Raw genomic sequence first — 23,854 nt, forward strand, 5'->3', positions numbered from 1 at the left:
CTGTCTCCACCATAACTCTCAAGCAGTGCTTCCCAAACTAACCACTTGTTGCAAAACGATGTTTCTCCTCGTATCACTTATGCTTTTTAAAAATCTATGCGCTCTTGTTCTCAATCCTTTCAAGAGTGGGAACACTTTCTCCATAACTACTCTATCCGGACACCTCGTGATTTTGAATACCTCTTACCAAATTTCCTCTCAATCTCCTTTGCTCCATGGAAAATTTCCTAACTTCTCCAATCTATCTTCAGAACTGAAGTTCCTCATTCCTGAAACCATCCCGATTCTCTTCTGCACCCTCTCTAATGCCAAAACAAGTCCTCAACGGTGGAACTATTGAGGATACTCGTACAAGACCAAGGGCTGGAATTGGGAATGAAGGGTGCAGCAGTAGGGAGATCCCCAGTCGTCAAGGTTCCCTTGCCGCTGGAACTGGACCTACGCTCTGTTAAGGACCGTGTGTCTGCTGATATGCAACGGCATTCCCACATTAAAAGATGTCCCACACAATTTGTTTGCCTAGAGGAAACCACACACAAACGAGACCTGTGATGATCGTCGAGAGGTGAAGGAGACAGGACCGTGAGATAGGAAGTCCCAAGCTTCAGACCGCCACATAGGCGGTGGAGTTTGATTCAATCATCTTGCTCTTGAATTGGAACAGTAGAGTGTTTTGGTTACTTTCTTCACAGCCGAGGAGCCATCTTCAGGATCTACTCTGTTCATCCCGCATAGGGAATGGGCTAGAAATAGTGTCCGACAAATAGTCTGTTTCATCTCCAACCTGTACTGGAAAATGGCATCTAGTGCGCTCTCTACCTGAGGTCGAAAAATCAAAGTTAAACGCCATTTCGGAAAATAGAATGTATGAACCCTCATGTATAATGAGCAATCCAATCGACTGGAATGCCCTTGTTGCCCGTGAACTTGGGCACTTCAAAGTGGCATCGCTGCTCTGCAAGAGATTCAAAGAGGAGGCGAAAAACAGCTGAGGGAAGAAGGCCATGGTTGCACTTTTTGGAGAGGAAAACCCGATGATCAGATCAGGACACATGAATTCACCATCAAGAATAAACCAGCATTCCGACTCTCTGAACTCCCTGTTGGCATCAATGGACACCTCATGACTCCGTCTACAGCTTGCCAAGAACCAGCAGGCAACAGTTGTGATTGCCTACACCCCAATAGTTGATGCCAATGATGAGCCCAAAGAAAGCTTCTTTTCCACGCTGCACACCTTACTCTCCAATAATCCTCGGAAGATAAGACTTCAACGCCAGAGTTGTAAAGGATTCCCAACTCAGGAAAGGAACCATCTGAAAGGAAAGAGTTGGGAATTGCAACACCCAAAGCGGTTCTCCTGCTCACCAAATGCGCAGAACACCAGCTTGTCACCACTAATAGATTGCTCCATCAAAAAGACAAGCTGAACTCTGGTAGGTTGGAAAACTGCAAATGCGACACCACTGTTTAATAAAAGGAGAAAGATAAAAGATGGGTAACTATAGGCCGGTTAGCTTAACTTCTGTAGTGGGGAAAATGCTTGAAACTATCATTAAGGAAGAAATAGCGAGACATCTGGAAAGAAATTGTTCCATTGGGCAGACACATCATAGGTTCAAGAAAGGCAGGTCATGTTTGACTAATTTAGTTGGATTCTTTGAGGACATACGAGTGCGGTGTACAATGGGGAGTTGATGGATGTGGGGTATCTGGATTTCCAGAAGGCATTCAACAAGGTGCCACACAAAAGGCTGCTGCTTAAGATAAATCTGCATAGCGTTACGGGTAATGTATTAGCATGGATAGAGGATTGGTTAACTGACAGAAAGCAAAGTGTGGGGATAAATGGGTGATTTTCTAGTTGCCGAGCGGTAGCTAGTGGTGTGCCTCAAGGATCAGTGTTGGGTCCGCAATTGTTTACAATTTAGACAGATGATCTGGAGTTGGGGACCAAGTGTAATGTGTTGAAGTTCACAGATGACACTAAGATGAGTGGTAGAGCCAAATGTGTGAGGACACTGAAAGTCTGCAGAGAGATATAGATAGTTTACGTGAGTGGCCAAGGGTCTGGCAGATAGAGTTCAATGTTGGTAAATTTGAGGTCATCCATTTTGGTAGGGATACCAGCAAAATGGACTATTATTTAAATGGTAAAAAATTGCAGCATGGTGCTGTGCAGAGAGACCTGGGTGTCCTTGTGCATGAATCGCAAAACGTTGGTTTGTAGGTGCAGCAAGTAATTAAGAAGGCAAATGGAATTTTGTCCGTCATTGCTAGAGTTATGAAGCTTAAAAGCAGAGAGATTATGTTGCAGCTGTATAGGGTGCAGGTAAGCCCACACCTGGAGTACTGTATACAGTTTTGGTCTCCTTACTTGAGAAGGGATGTACTGGCACTAGAGGTGTGCAGAGGAGATTCACTAGGTTAATTTTGGAGTTGAGAGGATTAAGCTTATGAGGAGAGACTAAGTAGACTGGGACTATACTCATTGGAATTTAGCAGAATGAGGGGTATCTTATAGAAATATATAAAATTATGAAGTGACTAGATAGGATAGAAGCAGGGTGGTTGTTTCCACTGGTGAGTGAATCTAGAACTAGGGGCATAGCCTCAAAATCAGGGGGAGCAGATTTAGGACGGAGATGAGGAGGAACTTCTTCACCCAAAGGGTCGTGAATCTGTTGAATTCCCTGCCCAGTGAAGCAGTTGAGGCTACCTCGTTAAATGTTGTTAAGGCAAAGGTAAATAGATTTGTGAACAGTAAAGGTGAGCAGGCGGGCAAGTGGAGCTGAGTCCACAAAAAGATCAGCCATGATCTTATTAAATGATGGGGCAGGGTTGAGGGTCCAGATGGTCTACTCCTGCTCCTAGTTCTTTTGTTCTTAAAGGGGACAAAGCAGACTGTGGGAATTACCAAAGAATCTCCCTATTCTCCATTGCTGGGAAGATTATTGCCCAAATTCCCATGAGCCGACTTCTCCCAGTCTCTGCAGAGATCTTTCCGGAAAGCCAGTGTGGCTTCCAACCAAGCTGTGGAACAGTGGACATAATTTTCACTACTCAACAACTTCAAGAGAAATGCCAGGAGCAATATTAACTACTCTACATGGCCTTCATCAATCTGACCAAGGCTTTTGACTCAATCAATTGGGAATTGCTCTTCAAGATCCTGTCAAAGGCTGGCTGTCAAGAGAAATTCTTCAGAATCCTCCGATTCGTCCACAATAGCCCTCACTGATGGAAATAAGGCAGAAAACTTTGAGGTCAAGACTGGAGTCCAGCAGGGATGTGTCATGGCCCCCACTCTTTTCTCCATCATCATCACCACCATCCTTCACCTTGTCAAGAGCCAGCTTTCCGGGGAGTGAACATCGCCTACAGGATGGATGTAAAACTTTTCAACCTCAACCAGTTGAAATTCAAGAAGGAAACGAACGACACTGACATTGCTCGTGGAACTTCAATATGCGGATGACATCGCCCAGCTCCGGTGTCTCGGAAGAGAATCTCCCAAGCCATGCTTGATGCCTTCACTGAAGCACACCAGCCGGTGGCAGTATGTAGGTTGAAGTTGCACATTGGGCAGCTCCTGCTCGAGGCTCAATTTTTTTTGGAACTTAATGCCCGGTCCCAGGGGCAATTTCTAAATCAACAGGTGCAGAAAGACATAAGGAAGGTGGGGGTTGTCTAAAACCCGGAAGAAGGCTGCCGGAAAGAAGGGAGCAAGTGAAGGTTCGCTGTCGAGCAAAGGGATCAGCCCAGCAGCAGGAACGATGGCGGAGGCTAGGTCACTGGGTGGGGCCGCGCAGTTCACGACAGAAACGATGACCGAGGTGATGGTTTTGGAACTTGAAAAACAGTTTACTAAACACGTGGAGGTGATGAGGCAGGAAATGATGGCGGCAATGAAGGTATTGGTGGAGGAGGCGATTGTCCCGGTGGAGGTGGTGGTGTCGATGACATCGGCCGAGGTGCGGGAGCAGGGTGACAAACTGAAGGGGGTGGAGGGGGCCTTGGCGCAACACTGTAATCAACTCACCTCGATGGGTGAGGAGCTGCAGAGGGTGGTGGAGGCCAACAAAAGTCTAAGAGCGAAGGTGGATGACCTGGAAAATAGATCTAGACGGCAGAATGTAAGGATTGTGGGTCTGCCCGAAGGGATGGAGGGCCCGAGGCCGACTGAGTGCTTTGCCAAGATGCCGGTAGAGCTGCTAGGGGAGGGGAATGATCCCTCCCGGTATGAACTGGATCAGGCTCATCGGTCATCGAGGCCTAAACCAAAGGTGAATGAGCCGCCAAGAGTGGTAATAATTTGTTTTCTCAGGTACCATGTGAAGGAGAAAGTCCTGAGTTGGGCAAAGCAGAAGCATGAGGTGCAGTGGGCTGGAGCTGATATACGTATATACCAGGATCCAACCGTGAGCTGGCGAGAATGCGGGCAACCTTCAGCCGAGAGAAGGTGGCACTGGAGAGTGTGTTTTGGCGTGGTGTGTCCAGCGAAGTTGAGAGTGACCTACAACTCAAAAGACTTTTAGTTTGAGGCGGTGGAGGTGGCTTTTGTGAAGGCAAAAGGACTGGGGCAGAAATGGGACTGGGCTTTGGTCTTTGACGGAGGGGGGGGTGTGGAATATAGTATCTCAATCTCTTTCATGTTGTTATATGTGACTAAAAGGTGTGAAGTTACATGTTTGGGAAGGGTAGGAGTTTGGATTTCTGGCATATGTGTGTTTACACGGGGTTGTTTGAAGGAAATGTCTTTGTTTTTCGGACACTGGGGAGGGGATTAGGATGACAGGGGCCTGGGCTAGGGCACCACACTAGGAAGGGATCGATACTGGGAGAGGTGCTTTCAAGAGGAAATGGATAGGGGGATTCTGGGGGGGGGGGGTTTGATGGCAACAAAGGGACGATGCGGTTCAGATCCAGAGGGCAGGGTCCGGAGTTATAATGATGGCGGACAGGAGGGGCAGGCGGGGTTAAGTGACACCCCCTGGTCAGAATAGCAACATGGAATGTGAGGAATTTGGGGGGGGGGGGGGGTGGTTCAGTGAAGAGATCGAGGATGTTTGCGCACCTAAAAACCTCGGCCGGTGTTGCCATGTTACAAGAGAGCCAGCTGAAGGTGAAGGACCAGGTGAGGCAAGTATTTCATTCAGGGTTCAACAGTAGGGCGCAGGGGGGTAGCGGTGTTGGTGGATCAGAGGGTGAGGTTCCAGGTGGAGACGTTGGTAGCGAACCAGGGGGTAGATACCTAATAGTAACAGGGGGATTGGAGAGGAGGTTGGCAGCACTGACGAGTGTGTATGGCCCTAACTAGGATGGTGCAGGATTTGTGAGGAAGACGGAGCAGGGCCGAATAAATTGGAGTTTGGTAGGGTTTGTGAGGAAGGTCTCTGTTGTGGTCACAACACTTTCTATGTCAATTTCTGCCAGTAATTCACCAATATTATTTATCATTCTCACAAACTTGCACAGTAACCCTGATTTAGACTCTATTAATTTCTGTTTAGACTGACCCCACATAACAACTTTCTATTCCCGACTCTAGTGCTATCCATCTCTCCCAGTATTTTCTGCCACTTTGTCTTCGTCTCTAATGTTATCGACTGGTCCCCACATTCCTGCTGAGTTCATTCAAAACCTCTTGAAATTTCCAAACATAAAACTATAAAATGCTCCTCAAGGAACTCAGTCCCAGCTCTATTCCGCTGCATCCCGTCGCGCTTGTACCAGTGCCATCTTCCCCAGAGCCACTCCCAAGTTCCTAAGAATCAAAAGAACTCCATCCTACACAATTTTTCCAATCACACTTTAATCTGTCTCCTGTTTCTGTACTCACTTAGGCGTGGCACTGGGTGTAATCTGGAGATGACTGCTTTTGAGATCCCGCTTGCTAATTATCTACCTAGCTCTCTAAATTCAGATTGCAGGACCATGTTCCTCTTTCAAACGATGTCATTAGTACTGTTGTGAGCCTTTATGGCTGGCTGTTCACCCTCTAACCCCTGGGGTGCTCTGCAGCCATTCAGTTTCAGCCCTAACCCTGACACCAGGGAGGCAACACGCCATCTAGATTCACATCTGAGGCCACAGAAATGCTTATCCATTCCCTTGGCCATTGAATCATCTATTACTATTGCTCTTCCAGGCTTCCTTGTACCTCAACCCCCACCCTGTGCAGCTAAATCACTTGTGTTGCCATGGACTTGGCTCTGGCTTCACTCCTCCGATGAACCATCGCTCTCATCAGTTTTCAGAACTAAATACTGGTTGGAGAGTTAGAGGCACTCAACCTACTTCTGCTCTACCTGCCTGTTTCCTTTTGACTGTGTTTTGGTGGTCACTCCTTCCCTCTCTCCCTGTGTACCCTTAAGCTGCTGGGTGACTACAGTAGAAACCGTGCTACCCACATAACTCCGAACTTCATGGATGCTCCACAGTGAGGTCAGCCCGCTGCTTAAGTTCCAGAACCTCGAGCTGTTGCAACTGACGACTCTTGTTGCACAAGTGGGTATCCAGGTCATGGGAGGCATCCTGGAGTCTCCACATAGCGCAGGATGGTTATTCTTGCGGTTGGAATAGCTCTGCCATTTCTCTATTTGTTAACTGATAACCTTGTTGCTGTGATGAAACCCTGCTTCGAGCAATAAACCATAACCCATATCAATAGTAATAGAGTTTTACCAAAAATAAAACTTGCCACTGTTAATACAGGTAGTGGACGCCATATAGGGGATGCTGGGGATTGAGCATCTTCTGGATTTGGGGTTTCTCCAGATTTTGGGTCCTAGATTGGTGGGGTAAAATTGAATATCTTCATAGAATTTACAGTGCAGAAGGAGGCCATTCAGCCCATCGAGTCTGCACCGGCTCTTGGAAAGAGCACCCTACGCAAGGTCAACCGCCACCCTATCCCCATAATCCAGTAACCCCACCCAACACTAAGGGCAATTTTGGACACTAAGGGCAATTTATCATGGCCAATCCACCTAACCTGCACATCTTTGGACTGTGGGAGGAAACCGGAGCACCCGGAGGAAACCCTCGCACACACGGGGAGGATGTGCAGACTCCGCACAGACAGTGACCCAAGCCGGAATCGAACCTGGGACCCTGGAGCTGTGAAGCAATTGTGCTATCCACAAAGCTACCGTGCTGCCACAAAGCTACCGTCTTGCCACGTGTGCATGAAATGTTGCAGGTTAGCAGCGTCCAGCCAGAAGTACATGGTTTTTAACAGTGTCTTCTGACATTGATCCCAGACCCAAAGTGCAGGGGATCAGCATTCCGCGACCCGGATATGACGGATAGCGAAGCCTGATGGGAATTGTAGTTCCAAGGTCGGGACATGGTTCTCGGGTCCTTCTAGACTTTGGCATGACAGGTAATGGGATGCCGGATAAGGGGTCGACGCCTGTAAATCTTAGCAATATCGAGCCATTCTGACATAAAAATAAATAAATAAATAATCTTTATTGTCACAAGTAGGCTTACATTCACACTGCAACAAAGTTACTGTGAAAAGCTCCTAGTCGCCACGTTCCGGCGCCTGTTCGGCTACACAGAGGGAGAATTCAGAATTCTCAGTTGGTACGGGAATTGAACCGCGCTGCTGGCTTTGTTCTGCACCACAAACCAGCTGTCTAGCCCACTGAGCTAAACCAGCCCCTGCGCCATTGACATTGCGCCATTCTGACATCATGCTACGGTAGACGTTTAATTTGATGTGGGGTTATGATTCCGGCATGTCGCTCATGTTGTTATACGTGAGGAAAAGGTTGAGAGAGGATTTGATACAAGTGTTCAAGTTCAGGAGCAGATGAAGAGAAACTGCTCCCACTGGTGGAAGGATTGAGAACTGGAGTTCACCGACTTAAGATGATCAGCAAAAGAACGAACAATGACATGAGGAAAATAATTTTTACACATGATCTGTGGCAGAGGCAGATTCAATCTGGGCCTTCAAAGATAACCGGATAAGCACCTGCAAAAAAACCAAACATTTGCGGGGCTGAGAGGAAAAGATGGTTGTCTGTAGGGTTGCCCATGAACAACTCAGCCCAGTTTAATGTGCTCAACTTACATTTCATTCTTTGAATGTTAGCCATAAAATTAAAACTTTGATTTATGTGTAATCTTTCTCCTTCTGAAACTTAGGGTGAGATCTAACCAAATTGGAGTTCCGTGACGAGCGCATTTGGCTGGGTGTCCCTCAAGGACCTTTATGCAATGTTATTTATCATCAATCTCATCCTGGTTCATGTACAGTACGTCCCAGGGATAGAGTTTCCTCTCCTCCTTGTACTTTTTAGTCATTCATCCCACATGGACACAACAATTGGATCTTACACATTCTGCTCCAGCCATTTTGAGACATCCCTCAAGTTGACACCAGGTTGACATCAAATCCTTTAAGATTCACCATTGGACCACAAAGGGTGTTGTCTAGGAGACCAAAGTTGAGAGGATAAAGGAGCGTGTGAAAGAGCAAGGCTGAGAGCAGAGCCAGACGGATAAAAGAGCGTAAGAAAGAGTACAACTGAGAGTGGAACTGGGTAGATAAAAGGACGTGAGAAAGAACAAGACTGATTTGGATTGGATTTCAGGAAGGAAATAGAGAAATAATTATTTTATGTCTATTTTCACTGAGGAAAATGCATAAAATCTCCCAGATGTAGAGATCCAAGGGACTAGAGAGAACGGAGAGTTGAAGGAGGTTAATATAAGTAAGAAGGTTGTATTGGTAAAATTAATGGGACTAAAGGTTGCTCCATACCCTGGACCTGATGGCTGGAATTCTCTTTTCCCGTTGGCAGTGCACCTCTGACGGCGTGGGGTATCTTCAATGGGAGATACCATTGACGAGCAGCGAGAAGAGAGAATCCCGCCACCAGCGAACAGCGCGCCGCCGGGAAGCTCGCGCCTGGGGGTGGGGGGGCACAGAATCCAGCACTATAGTATGCATCCTGGAGCGATGAAAGGGGTTGCTGTAGAAATAGTTGGATGATTTGGTGATCATCTTCCAAAATGCGAGACGCTTTGGAACGGGTCCTGAAGATTAGAAGCTAGCAAATGTCACCCCACTGTTTAAGAAGGGAAGAAGAGAGAGAAAAAGGAACTTCAGACCTGTTAGCCTTACATCAGTGGTACGGAAAATGCTAGAATCTATTATGAAGGATGTGATAAGTAGACACTTGGACAATCATGACGCGATTGGAAACAGCCTGGATTTACCAATGGGAAATCAAGTTTGACGGATTTATGGATGTTACTAACAAAATTAACAGTCAATGGATATATTTGGAAGTTCAGAAGGTTTTTGATAAAGCCCCACACAGGAGTTTGATTAGCAAAATAAAAGCACATGGGATAGGAGGCAATATACTGGCATGGATTCAGAACGGTGAACAGGCAGAAAACAGAGAGTGGGAATAAACGGATCATTCTCACATTGGCAGGCTGTGGCTAGTGGGGTACCGCAAGGATCAGTACTTGGGCCCCAGATATTCACAATATGTGGGGACAAAATGTAATATTTCCAAGTTTGCGGATGATGTGTGTTGTGAGGAAGGTGAAAAGCGGCTACAAGAGGATTTGGACAGACTTAGTGGGCGCGATTCTCCACTCCCACGTCGGTTGGGAGAATCGCCTGGGCCACCAAAATTTCCGGGGACGACGGTGCGACGCCCTCCCGCGATTCTCCCAAGCGGGCCGCAGGCCGGAGAATCGCCGGAGACACCCAAAATGGCGATTCGCCGGCACTCAGGCTATTCTGAGGCCCGGATGGGCCGAGCGGCCAGGCCAAAACGACGGGTTCCCCCCGGCGCCGTCCACACCTGGTCGCTGCAGTCGTGGGTGTTGCGTGAACGCTGGGGGGGCGGCCTGTGGGGGGGCGAGGGGGGATCCTGCACCGGGCTTCACCTGGAATGTGGGGTGGCCCGCGATCGGTGCCCACCGATCGTCGGGCCGTCCTCTCTGAAGGAGGACCTCCTTCCTTCCGCGGCCCCGCAAGATCCGTCCCCCATCTTCTTGCGGGGCGGATTTAGAGAGGACGACAACCACGCATGCACGGGTTGGCGCCGGCCAACCCGCGCATGCGTGGATGACGCCCGTTATGCAGCGCCGGCCGCGTCATCTATGCGGCGCTGCTTTTACACGGGCGACAAGGCCTGGCGCGTGTAGATGACGCAGCCCCGATCCTGGCCCATTGTCAGGGCCTGAATCGGTCAGGACCGGGGCCGTTCCGCGCTGTCGTGAACCTCGACGGCGTTCACGACGGCGTGGCCACTTCGGCGTGGGAGTGGAGAATCCCGCCCAGTGAGTGGGCAAGAACATGGCAGATGGAATATAATGTGGAAAAATATGAGGTAATCCATTTTTGTAGAAGGAACAGATGTGCAGAATATTTCCTCAATGGTAAGAAATTAGAAAACATAGATGTACAAAGGGACCTGGTATCCATAAATAATTGAAGGTTTGCATGAAGGTGCAGCAAGCTATGAGGAAGATGAATGGAATGTTAGCCTTTATCACAAGAGGTGACCTTGAAAACAGCCTATTACAACCTCATGTAGTGCCTTAACATACAGCTAGTATTCTTTGCCAATGATTCTATATAAGTATGCTAACTACCTGGGAAATGGTCCTTAAAATGTTTATCGTGTGTCCATGCATTATACCAGCTCTGATGGGTGATAAACAACATCTAGCGGAGAAGGGACAAGATGGAGTGAAAGAGCCATCAGTCTGCAGCCAGAAATAGGAGATAGCAAGAGAGTGCCAACTGTTTTCACTAAACCTTGAAATATCAATAAAAATAGTCATAAGTCCTGCTTTCTCCACCCCAAGTTCCTCTTTAAAACTTGCACTTCAAAAACAGCTAAATATCCAAAATGCACAATTTCACACAAATCTTTTTTTTTCAACTTCACTCATGGGATATGGGCATCACAGGCTGGGCCAGAATTTATAGCCCATCCTTGAGTGGCGCTTGCTAGGCCATTTCTTGGGGTATTTAAGAGTCAACCACATTGCCATGGCTCTGGACTGTGCCAAAAGTCACATACAGGCTAGACCAGGTAAGGACAGCAAATATCCTTCCCTAAAGGACATGAGTGAACCAGATGGGTTTTTACAACAATCAACAATGGTTTCATGGTCATTATTCGACTTAATTCCAGATTTCTATTGAATTAAAATTTCATCATCTGCTGTGGTAGGGTTTGAACCCGGCCCCCACGGTAATGCATTACCCTGGGTCTCTAGACCACCTCCCCTTTAGCCACTCAATTGCATACATGCACCATGAGTGCTACGTGGTCTAAATTTTCATTTGACAACCATTCCAAATGAATCCCATAATTCTAAACATTCCCAACTCCAATGGCATGACTTTGTGCTTGCTGACGTTGCCTGCATACATTGCTATTCTGTCACAAGATGCTCACTCAATGATATAGCTTCAGAGATAAAGGGTTGTGATAGTTTATGTGGAAGGTTCAAGGAATGAGATAACACTGGCCTCAGCGAAGCTGCACGCCCTGAGGGGCTTGTTGCCAGCAGCCTTTCTCATGAAATATCAAGGGGCTCCCCCTACACCTGAAGCTCTAATGTGTGAAGGGACTGGAAGGAAATCTTCTGTTTGTCACCATCATGAGAGGAAGTGATGCTGGTTAACGTTCCTTGAAACATACTGCTGCTGGACACTACAGATATGTAACAGAGCAAATTCAACTAAGACACAAAGCCTTCTGAAATTACTCAATATGATTGGATGCTGAGATCTACAAAACGTAAGAGGCTGTATTTCACATGGGTTCCTCTGATTGAGAATCCCTGTAGAAATTCATTCATTACGCCTTGAGATAAGGATTGCCCTTAGTTAATGGAGCTCAAACGACATTGCGCTTTCAGTGAAACATGTTTTTTGAATTATTATGATTCATTCTGTAAAGCTATGCTACAAGGTATGCGCCAATAACTATTTTCACAAAAATTGGCTCCTGGATGTGATTCTGAGGCCATTCGCTAATGGCTTTTCATGAAAAGAAACATTTATCAGAATGAATGATTGCAAACCTAGATTAGACCTTCTTCTATTGAAAATAGCTCCAGCAAACTGTTGCATCAAACACGAGCCTTGATATGAAGCAATTCAATAGTTCAGTGGAAAATATTAGAAGTTGCCACAACACATTCAATTTCCATTAAAGCCGTCAGTACTGCCAGGAATCTTTTATTCTGTCCTGGGAAGCAACGTAATGGCAAAATCTTTCTGGTATGTTGCATTTCGAGTCTTGACTTAAATTTCTTTCACTTCAAATCAATAAAGAATTTCAAAACTTTCACTATTCTATTTGATTGCGCTGGAAAGCCTGGATATTAAATGAAGTGTTAAGACGGGTCTCCACCATCTCGTTTTTCTCTTGCGAGCACTATAAATCTTTATGAGCTCAACAACGGGATTTAATTAAAGGAAACAAGCACTTTTACTTCTCGAGTCATGAACCACATCCAAAAGCAGCTCATGTGGACTGGTGTAAACAAAAGCCTGTTGCCTGACTTACTTGCAGTTCTACGGATGGGGCAGATGGTTTTCTCGCTATGGAATTTGGCCAGGGAAACTGGGTTTTACACAGATAAGGGTGGAAATTCCTATCAACCTCCTTTGGCGAGTCAAGATCAATCTCAGATGAGCAGATGTTGAGGGAGTGTAATTGGACAAGAGAGCACAAAAAAAATTACATTTCTCCCATTTGCTGTCTGCACATTCCAGCTTATCCAATAATCTTTGGCTCATATCCCTCCCTGAACATTTGCTTCTTCACCTCTCTTACCTGATTTAAGAACTTCTAAAAGCCCATAATGCACGATTCTCCCAAAATGGGACTATGTCCCCCACGCCGGGGTAAAAATGGTGGAGATTTACTCCAGAGATTCCTGGAAAAAAAGTCCAGCAGTGTGCGCATGCGCACAGCTGTGGCCTACAGCGGCCGCGCCAAGCTCCATGCAGGACTCGGACCACAAAAATTAGACCCCGCCCCCCCGATTAGCTGCGCGCCCGAGCATCTAACCGCGCACAAAAGCACTCCCTGGAGCCTATAAGGGCCCCCCCCCCCCACAGTGTCCGATCCCCCCGCCCCCCACCAGGGTGGCCACGGACTGAGTCCGCAGCCGCCATGCCAGCATCCCGACCAGCAACAGGTGGTTAGTTCCACGCCGTCGGGAACTCGGCCAGTCGGGAGCGGAGGATTGCTGGGTGGGCCTCTGTCAATGGGCCCCCAGCCGCGCGGCGTACTCCGCGATCACACCGATTCTCGGATCCCGGAGAATCGCCAGACTGCGCCGGGCCCGATTTTGGTGTGAAAGTGGGTTCTCTCTCCCCCCACCGCCCCCCGTGCTGAACGCAATTTTGCCGCGGGGCTGCGAAGAATCCAGCCCCACATGTTTAATAGTCACTCCCAATATCCCTTCCTTTCGTTTGGTACTAAGGTTTGTCTGCCAACTAGTCTCTAAAGGACTGTTCCTTTCAACGTCAAAGACATGCAAGTTGTTGATTTCCATCCTCACTGTGCCTATCTGAGTTTTTGGTGCAAATGAGGTCTCATTTACATGGGTTTGGCAGGAAGTATTTTCTGCAGAATGCACTCGCCCATAACCTGAATATACAAACGTGTGAAACCGAAGAGTGGGAAAAGGCTACCTGTTCCATGTATGAGTGGAGTGGACTTACAAAATCAAATGCTTTTTACTTCAGACTATCAAGATTATCCCCCAAAAAGCAGACAAATTCTGCTTCTGTTACAGACTTAATGCTGAAGGTTATGATTACCAGCTTACGGTTATCAAATGTTGCATGTGATTCAGTCATGTGCTCTTTCATATCCAAAAGGATGAATCATCCATATCTATGGGTCTTGGGTCACTGTCTGTGTGGAGTTTGCCCATTCTCCCCGTGCCTGCGTGGGTTTCCTCTGGGTCCCCAGGTTTTCCCCTACAGTCCAAAGATGTACATGCTAGGTGGATTGGTCATGCTAAATTGGCACTTAGTGTCTAAAGATGTAAAGGTTAACTGGGGTTACGGGGACAAGGGGATGGTGCTGGTGGGCAGGGTGCTCTTTCAGAGAGACGGTGCAGACTCGATGGGCTGAATGGTCTCCTTCTGCAGTGTAGGGGTTCTATGACTTCTGTGGGATGGAATTTTGGAAGACAGTCACCAAACCAGCATGGCTAGTTCATGTCAGGGGGAGAAGGAGGAAGAGTTGAACGTGGACCCACCATCTTAGGATGTCACTGAGGGCCAAAGAGGGTCAGCATTAGTAATTTGACACTTCACTTGCCAAAGTTCAAGAGGACCATTTCAAAAGAGAATGGAGTTTGTCTGATATCCAGTGAGAAGTAGATCAGTTAGCAGAGGACCCTAGAAATCCCCTGGATGGCATAAAATTATTAGCGGCCTGTAGTTGTAAGGATACCAATATAGAGTGATTGAACATTCTCCTTTCATTGCTGAAAGTTAATTCCAATTCTGTATTGTTTCGATTTCCAATAGTGTTTTAGATCAAGATATCTCAGCTTTCTGTCTTTAAGGACCACATAAATACTATGGAGCCTTGAGGCCACACCTAACAGTTGACATCCATGTTTTAACTAATCTCCATGGACTGCAATTAATGATTCTTTGAAACAAGCTATTGCAAACCTCCACGTCTGCACAATACAAACAAGACAAACTTTCAAATGGCAACAATAAGCATAAATTGGGCTGGCTAGCCCTGTCTACAAAGGCAGCTAAGGGGCTCGGGAATAAATATATGACTGTCGCCACACGTTGGACACAGTACACCAGACAGAATGGTTCTAACAATAGTGCAGCCTCTGCCACTTGAGAAGTTTGTCTGTTAATACTTTTATAATGATGCAGTGGTATGCATCCCAGTTTGAAATATGCCTTGAAATCCCAGCAGTTGCCATCCTGCCCAAAGTAAAGCCCGCATTGACTAATTCTAATTGTCTCGAGGAAATGGCAGCACAAGTGGATAGCACTGTGGCTTCACAGTGCCAGGGTCCCAGGTTTGATTTCCCGCTGGGTCTGTGCGGAGTCTGCACGTTCTCCCCCGTGTCTGCGTGGGTTTCCTCCGGGTGCTCCGGTTTCCTCAAAAACTCCAAAGACATGCAGGTTAGGTAGATTGGCCATGATAAATTGCCCTTAGTGACCAAAAAGGTTAGGCGGGATTATTGGGTTACAGGGATAGTGTGGAAGTGAGGGCTTAAGTGGGTCGGTGCAGACTCGATGATCCGACTGGCCTCCTTCTGCACTGTATATTCTATGTTCTATGAAAGTGGAAAAAGGCATTGTATTAAAGCTTCAAAAGAAATTGCCACCTTGGACCAGATGGGTAAGCTACTACCTGCAAATTCTCTGCTCACACTTGATGTAGACAGCCCGGAAGTGTGCTGTTCCTGGGACTTGTGATATGGTCAGTGCCAAGGCTGACTGGCAGGCAGAAATCCTGCCCCACCATACCTCCTGTGGTGCAACCTGACAGGAATTTCAAGGATACACGTTTGGCATAAAAATTACAGTTTTCCCATTGATAAATCTATCCAACCAGCAAAATATACAGTAAAATCCAGCAAATGTAACTAGTGTCAAATAATTTACTGGAACTCAATGCCCGCCACAAAATAATAATGTATTTGTATAAATACACCTCTGAAAATCCCAAAGTTGCTTAATTATAATGTCACCAAGATGCATATCATTAGTTGATATGGAAATAAATTTCTCAAGCGCTTCTGTGCAGTGGGCTAGGGTACCCACGCCCTCAGGTCCGGACGCCTACACCAGCAATGTTTTACACAAGGTATCTTTCTTCTTTCTCACAGATGCAATGTTCTGTGTCTTTTATTCATCGCCAGTCTGCACGTTTCACCACCATTTCCTGAGGCAGAGTGAACAGCTGCAAGTTCTGTGGTTTCCCCCCCCCCCCACCCCCCAACCCCCTCCGCCAACCTGTTTCCTTCACTTTGCTTAGTGACACCGCCTTGTTACATTTTACAACTGGACATTGCTGAGCCCCAACTAACCCCTAAAGATCCTTCACTAATGAATAAACGGGTTTTCCCCCTGGTATCTTCAGGCGACCTTTAAGCTGCCCAGTGTTACTGGAAAAGGGCTATGCCACAGATGCGTCAATATAAGCCACACGCTGATAACGTTTGCTCTGTGACTTTATTATGATGTTGTCACAAACTTTATGGAATCCAGTAAATCTAATTGCCAGTAGCTGGCTAAAGGTTTATTAGAAGAGTGTGAAGGAACAACACTGAACAAGAGAGTGGTGTTTACAGCAATTAGTAATGGTTACTTACGACTTCACGGATACAATGCTGAGGGATTTCTTTCTCTTAAATCTTGTTATTTACACAACACTTCTTTAAAAATTTCAGATGGTCAGTACTTGAAGTGAAAATGTTCACCGTGCATCCCTGGCCAATGCTGAACCTTTTCTGATATGAATTCAAAATGCAAACAATCTAGGGACTTGGTTTGTTCCAAATTCAGTTTAAACAACTTTGAAACATTGCCTGGATTGTCAAAAATGTGCGGAATGCTGGCCTGTCTTCATTAGTGCCCCTGGACATTGGCTATTTAACCATGTTGACCCTTCACAATCTGGTGCTGTCCACATCGAACAGTCATATATGTATCACCGACTAAAACAGAAAATGCTGGATAATCTCAGCAGGTCCGACAGCATCTGTGGAGAGATAAAGGAGCTGACGTTTTTAGTCTGGATGACTCTTTGTCTTATCTTAGTCATATGTGTATGTTTGCATCAGAGGTCAATGGATTGGAAACAAGATTGGACTTTTCCCGTCCGAAGCCTGGAATGGGAAATGGCTTATTGAATCAGATAACTCAACACAGACCTGGAAATGAAGCTGGGGGGTGCATTTCAATGAAAAAAAACCAGAGTCCCATGATGGGCGAGTTTAGCGGGATTGTTTCCCGGCGCTGAACGTCCCCGCTATCAAACGGGACAAACGTCCGAGGCTGCACTTACCTCCGTTTCCACCTATGAGGAATGGTTCCTGGAGATCGAGGGGTTGGCCCAGGAGAGAAGTCACCAACAGCGAGGTTGGCCTCTTACCAATTTTTACAGAAGCACCACAGAAAGCATCCTATCTGGCTGCATCACAGCTCGGCAATTGCTCAGCCCAAGACCGAAAGAAAATACAGAGAATCGTGAACACAGCCCTGACCATCACGCAAACCTGCCTCCCATTCATTGACTCTCATTACACCTCCCGCTGCCTTCGGAAAGCAGGCAGCATAATGAAAGACCTGTCCCACCTGGGTTATTCTCTCTTCCAAGCTCTTCCATTGGTCAGAAGATACAAAAGTCTGAGAACACGCACTAACAGATTCAAAAACAATGGACTGGACTCTCCGATTTTGAGGCTATGTCCGGAGGATCCGTGGCGTTTTACGTGGGAAACATCAGTGCCGCCCCAACACTGATCCTCCGACCGGTGAGGGGCTAGCAGCCGCATCACGTAAAATGCCCGGCCTCCACGAAATAAACGCCGGAGAATTACCGGGTCCATAGCCGCGCATGCGCACAGCAACGAGCTGCAGAGGTCACGCCACACAACATGGCACCAGCCATGTACAGACCCGACCTGCCAGATAGTGCTGCCCTGATTGCCCCCTCGCCAGCCCTTGGCCACCCCCAACCAGTCCCCCCAGCACTCGCTGATACCCTCTCGGCCAGCAGCAGGGCTCCCGCCTGACTGTGGCGCCGCTTGATACAGTCCGCAGTCGCCATGCCTGGTTCCCGACCGCTGAGACCACACGTCAACCGCACGGTCGGAAACTCGGCCCATCAAGGGTGCAGCATCGGGGAGGGCCATCAGGTAACGTCCTGAGACCATCCCAACTGCGTGAGGAGCGTGCCGCGATGATGCCGGTTTGGAGGGGGTGGAGCATGCAACCTGTGTAAAAGAGACGCCGCCCTTGATTCGGTCGTAAAATGGATCTCCGCCCGATCGCCTATTACGAAATCGGCGTCGGGAAACAGAATCCCGCCCACCGTCTTCCCAACTGTTACCAGACTCCTGAATAGCCCTCTTTAGACTGAACTGATCTCTCCACTCATCTTCTCTACTGTGTAGCACTATACTCCGTATGCTTCACCTGATGTCTATATCTATGTTTTTACATTGTGTATTTATCATATATCCCATGTTTTTTCATGCATGGAATTATCTGCCTGTCTGTATGCAGAACAATACTTTTCACTGTACCTCGGTTACTTATAACAAATCTAAATCTAATCCTTCACCTGTGATAGTATAAGAGTGTAGTAAAGGATTTTGCTTCAAAAGGTTATCAATTCTTTTAAAAAATTTTTTAATTTAGAGTACCCAATTCATTTTTTCCAATTAAGGGGCAATTTAGCGTGGACAATCCACTTAACCTGCACATCTTTGGGTTGTGGGGGCAAAATCCATGCAAACACGGAGAGAATGTGCAAACTCCACATGGACAGTGCCCCAGAGCCGGGACCGAACCTGGGACCTCGGCGCCGTGAGGCAGCAGTGCTAACCACTGTGCCACCATGCTGCCCGGTTATCAATTCTTCTGAATTGCACTGTTCATTAAAGTAGTTACATCCTTAAGGAATTCCAATTGATTCATAAAGCATGGAAGAAACAGCTATTTTGAGGAGGCTGCATTCGCCCTTAGACTTTTGAAAACATTCACAGATTTGCTTTGGAAATTTCATTTGCGGGACACAAGAAGTGAAGGGTGAAAAATGGAAGATAACGTTTGTATTGAAAATTAATTCAACTTTGGGAGGGTCAAGGATAATGAATGGAATCTTGTGGAGGTGACGGGGGTCTTGTCCCTCTGCTGGAGAGCCAGCAACAGACCCACATTGTCTCCTTTGGAGAAGGCCCACCAAACCATGAGCCAATCAGCCTGTTGGGAGACCACTGACAGGTATGAGAGGCACGGTAGCACAGTGGTTAGCACTGTTGCTTCACAGCGCTGGGTCCCAAGTTCGATTCCTGGCTTGGGTCACTGTCTGTGCGGAGTCTGCACGTTCTCCCCGTGTCTGCGTGGGTTTCCTCCGGGTTCCTCCCACAAGTCCCAAAAGACGTGCTGTTAGGTGAATTGGACATTCTGAATTCTCCCTCTGTGTACTCGAACAGGCGCCGGATTGTGGCGATTGGGAGCTTTTCACAGTAACTTCATTGCAGTGTTAATGTAAGCCTACTTGCAGCATTAAAGATTATTATTATAGGTCTTCCCCAGGGGTGGGAACTTCCACCCACCAAGAACTGCCAGCCAACCAGAGGCTGGTGGTTCTTTTGCTCAGCAACGCCACCAGGGATGTGGTGGCTGCTGTTGGAATGACATATGCTGGAGGCCCAGGATTACAGAGCAAACCAGAGCAGAGGTAAATAATAGTGGGAAGGATTTCACAGTCTGGGGGCGGAGGGGTTTGTAGGGGGGTGGGTCAGCAGTAAGAGCAAAGAGATAATTCTCTTTCGATCCCCCCCTCCCTTCCCAATATGAGGTCCCTCAATCAAGCACTGAGGACCTTTGAGTGAAGGAATTCTCTCCTATACATATCCTAGAATTGGAGATACATAGCTAGGGCTCAGGCCAAAAGAACGTTGGGAATCTTAGATTCAATATGTCCTAGTCACATGTCTGAGTTGAAAAAAGACCGGAGAAATTTTGATCCTGAAATTCAAGCAAGGACGTTATGCCTGTGTGGAGTTTGCACTTTCTCCCCGTGTAGCTCGATTATTCTATACCGGGAGTCGTGACACCTGGTGGGGTCATGGAAAGAGAAATTGGGCCACAAGCCCTGAGGCAGCAATGGCGACTATGAGGGGAGTTCTGGGACCACCTCCGAGGCCCAATGGTTCATGTGCAGGCAATCTTATTTTCTCTGTCCCCTGGTCCGCTGGGAGGCGAGGGGAGAGTACATTTAATGTGGCCTTATCATGCATGGAGTCACTTGATCAACAGGAGTCCTGATTGGAAGATCAGTCAGTGGGGGCTGGAGGGAGGCTGAAATTGATGGGTTGGGGTGAGGTCAGGAAGGACCCCCTTGCACAGAAAGTCCCAGGACTCCTCATTAGTTTCATGCTTCTCTAAACTGGAGCTGAGCAGGCAGGCCATTTTGACAAGTAAAATGCCAGTAACTTGCATCTATCATCACCAGCAAATTTCAATGAAGAGCTTTACTTCCAGCAGCAGGTCGTCTGAAACAAAAACAACAAAATGCTAGACAATCTCAGCAGGTCTGACAGCATCGATGGAGAGAGAACGTAGTTAAAATTTTGAGTCTGGATAACACTTGGTCAAAAGTTTTGACAGAGTCACCAGGACTTGCTCCGTTCTCTCCCCACAGATGCTGACAGACCTGCTGAGATTGTTTCGCACTTTCCGTTTTTGTTTCAGATTCCAGCAGCCGCAGACTGTGAAACCCTTCCCACTATTATTTACCTCTGCTCTGGTTTGCTCTGTAATCCTGGGCCTCCAAAAAGCTTTTCGGCTTTTAGCAAGCCTTTTGAGTCTGTCGCAAGATAGAAATAGCCAAGAACCGTGCTTGTAAATACGATGAGGCTTTCCTTAAGATCGGATTTCTGAGTGTTTTAACCAACTCCAAAGAAATGCCAAAATGCCTCATTTGTCGCCAAATGATGTCTAACGAAAGCATGAAGATAATGAAGCTTGAGCAATACTTGCAGACCATTCACAAAGAATACATCGGAATACACACTCCTTTTCTTTTTCTAAATAAATTTAGGGTACCCAATTCTTTTTTCCAATTAAGGGGCAATTTAGCGTGGCCATTCCACCTAACCTGCACATCTTTGGGTTGTGGGGGTGAAACCCACGCAGACATGGGGAGAATGTGCAAACTCCACAGACAGTGGCTGGGATTTGAACCCGGGTCCTCAGCACCGTAGTCCCAGTGCTAACCACTGCACCATGTGCCGCCCATACACACACTCCTTTTCTAAAGAGGTGTGTTCGCAGCAAAAAGTTCAGTTCTGAACAAGCTCAAGGAGCAAACTTTGAGGTGAGCTATCAGCTGCACAGGGAAAGAAGCCTCACACCAAATCTTACCTGCCACAATCATAGAATCCCGACAGTGCAGAAGGAGGCCATTCGGTTCATCGAGTCTGCACTGACCCTCTGAAAAGAGTACCCTACTTCGGCCCACTTCCCCCACCCTATCCCCATAGCCCCACTCAACCTGCACATCCCTGGGCACCAACGGGCAATTTAGCATGGCCAATCCACCTCACCTGCACACCTTTCGACTGTGGGAGGAAACCGGAGCTCCCCGGATCCGAGGAGGGGAAATATTAAAACCAAGTTTTGAAAATATTGAAGTGAGAGTGCTGGTATGGAGCGCCAATCACAGAAATCACAATTCAAAACTCTAAGCCAATAGGGGGGGTGGGGGTACCAAAACGTGGAGGCATAAAACCCTTGGTGCACGTGGTACTTGTTCACTTCTTTGTTCTCTTTCTATTATTCTCTTTCTTTTGCCCCTCTGGGCAGTTTGTTTCTCTTGATTATATTTCAAACTGTACTACGTTTTGCAATAAACTCAATCTCAACCGACTACTGGACCCCGTCCCTTATTAGAAAATAAGAGATCCTATCGGATGGACACCCGGAATGATTAACAATTCTCTAATTCTGTGTCAGATTTTTAACTTTAATAGAGATAGGGCTTTAACTCGTGAGAGGGAATATAGGAGCGTGTTACTTTTACTTTGGCAGCTTTACCATTGACTATTTCTTAGCATCTTGCATGCTATATTAAAATTTCCAAATAGGGTTAGGCGTCACACCACCTCCTTCTCAAGGGCAATTCGGGATGAAATCAAAATGCTGGCCAAGCCAGCGAGGCCCACAAAATAATTTTTTTAAATCTGCCTAGCGGCATACTGTTCCCAGTCTAGATGTGAGAAAGTTTGACTCAATCCCAAACCCTTTTCAATGCCAGCCTGAAGCATTTTCCTGCAGCTGAAATTGAACAATTTAGTGAAAGATCATCTGATCAATTTTTACAAAAGATAATTTCCAGAGTTTCGCGAACAGAATTCTGGTTCAGCGTGAAAGCTAACTATCCTGACATGCACTACACGCATCGAAAGCGATGGTTCTTTTTGCCAGCATGCATTTGAATGAAACTAGATTGAGTCTGCATTAACCCTGGATGTCACATCAGAGAAGATGATCAGTATCAAACACTGTCACTCAAGGAACTGCTGGACCGGGGATGCCGTAGAAGACGCCGGCTGAGCAAGGGGACCGTACAGCACATCTGCAGGAGCATGGAGCACCTGGAACCGCTTATGGGGGAGGACACCCGCTCTCGGTGGCCGAAAAGGTGACGGTCGCCTGGAACCTTTTCACCACGGCACCTTCTAGGCGCTGAGAGGGGACCCGTCTGGGATCTCGCAGACCTCAGTGCGCAGGTGCATCCTGGCACACTCGACGGTTCCAGACACCTTCAAGGTACACTCGCATGTGAGGGGCTGGCTCCTGGGCAACAGGGGTTATCTGCTGCGGTCATGGCTGGTGACACCTATCCTGGAGGCCGCAGATGACGCAAACATCCGCTACAATGACATCCCTGCCGCAACCAGGCCATGATCGTGTGGGGCATCGGCTTCCTAAAGATGTGGTTCAAGTTTTGGGGGGGGGGGTCCTCGTCCGATGAGGAGGATGTGGGAAGAAGGCCATGATGGCTGACCACCCCCTCCCATGTCCACCCTCCCTGTATCGCCCTCCTCCCCCGCCCCCATTCCTCACGTACCTACACCGCTCTCCATGACTCCTAACTGCCTCAGGGTGCGGGCCCTGGATTGGCAGTAACAGCGGGTCAGATCCATGGGGTGGAGGTTGATGATGACCCGCTATGTGATGAGCTCCGGTGCTCCACATTGCTTGCAAATGTCCGACTCCTGCCCACGGTAGCACTTTCCACCGTTCACCTGGGTTCTCCCTGCATGTGAGCAGGCCATTCCATCACATGGTCCTGCTGACCGATGGCGCAGGTGGGGGGACAGTGAGCGGGAGGGGGACGGAGAGGTGGGGGGGGGGGGGGGAGAGTTGGGATGGAAAGGGGTGGGCCGGGTACCGAGGTAGTGAGTGGTGGCTGACCTGGTGGCCCGGGCCTGTGCTCACCTCCAACGGCCGAACAAACCCTCCACCCCCCTCCAGCTGGAATGAGTATGTGTGGGGAGTGGGTGTTTATATGTGGCTGCAGCTTGTCAGCCTCTCGAGTGTCAATCACGACCCCGGCAAATCGGACGTTTTTCGTTGGAATTGCTCTCGTCCCATGTGGCTCCCGTGCGAGGCCGTTAACGCATCCTGGAATTCTCCGGGACCAGCGCCACTCCCGTGGTCGTAGAACACTGTCGATTCAGTCTCGGTATCAGCACATTGTCCCTGAAATGGGAAATCTAGCCCAACATTTTCATTAAATAGTATAAGGTCAGATTATCTGTTTATTTATCTTTAATGCATGGACTTAAATATTGAATGTTACTATCTTGCTGTTTTGATTTTGTTGGCATCTGGGCTCACACCAATTTTGAACTGTCAAAGTGGGATCAGAATGGGGAAAATGTTGGGAATCGCTGCTGGCCGGCACACTGGTACAGTGGTTAGCACTGAGGCCTCACAGCGTCAGTGGCCCAGCTTTAACTCCAGCCTTGGGTGACTGTCTGTGTGGACTTTGCATATTCTCAACATGTCTGCATGGGTTTCCTCCGAGTGCTCCACTTTCCTCCCACA

The sequence above is a fragment of the Scyliorhinus torazame genome, chromosome 6 (assembly GCF_047496885.1).
Source record: "Scyliorhinus torazame isolate Kashiwa2021f chromosome 6, sScyTor2.1, whole genome shotgun sequence".
In the NCBI taxonomy this organism is placed as follows: Eukaryota; Metazoa; Chordata; class Chondrichthyes; order Carcharhiniformes; family Scyliorhinidae; genus Scyliorhinus; species Scyliorhinus torazame.